Below are 752 nucleotides of genomic sequence, written 5' to 3' on the forward strand. Positions count from 1 at the left end.
TTTGCCGGGCAGGCGTTTATGCTGCTGAGCTGTATCTCTGGCCCTAAAAATTCTCTGTAGTAATTACAAAGTTATCATTCCATTTGTTATACACTCTACCTTAAGAATTTGACCATTAGAAACTAAACTCTTTTCTCATGAATATGGGCCATCTAGAGAACAAACTCACAGGCTGTTTTCAGAGTAAATGTCTCTATATGCACACATACATGCTTGATTTAAATTGAGGCAGTTGCTGCAAAACACATCTAAAGTGCTAAAGTATTCTCAGGCATTCAGCTTGTTGGCCAGATCTTGCCTCCCGCAACTCTTTGGACTATTCCCCAAAGTCAAAATAGCAACAAAAGGGAAACGTGTTGCACCAATTCAGGCCACACAGGCAGCCGGGACAGCAAACCGGCTAAGGACTCACACAGGAGGCCTTCCAGGACTCCTTTAGAAAGAGGTTGTAACGATGGAAAGTCTGATGCCAGCGGAAGTAGTTTGGGGAGCATTAGTGGCATTGTGTCTTTTACTCTAATACTTTTTAAAATTAAATATTCACTGTACTTTTTACCATACTTTGTAGCTTAATAGTAAAGGATCTCTAGTTTTGATGCCCAGGACCAGAACAACAAAGGAAAGGAAGCAAAGAAAGGTGAGGGTGGGAAGGAAGGAAAGCAAGGAAGGAAGGAAAGAAGGAAGACAAAAGGAAGAAAGACAAGAAAGGGAGTAAGGAGAGGGAGAGAAGGGGAGGGGAGGAGAGGGGAGGG

This window comes from Octodon degus, unplaced genomic scaffold (genome assembly GCF_000260255.1).
Source record: "Octodon degus isolate 3935 unplaced genomic scaffold, OctDeg1.0 scaffold00108, whole genome shotgun sequence".
NCBI classification, from domain to species: Eukaryota; Metazoa; Chordata; class Mammalia; order Rodentia; family Octodontidae; genus Octodon; species Octodon degus.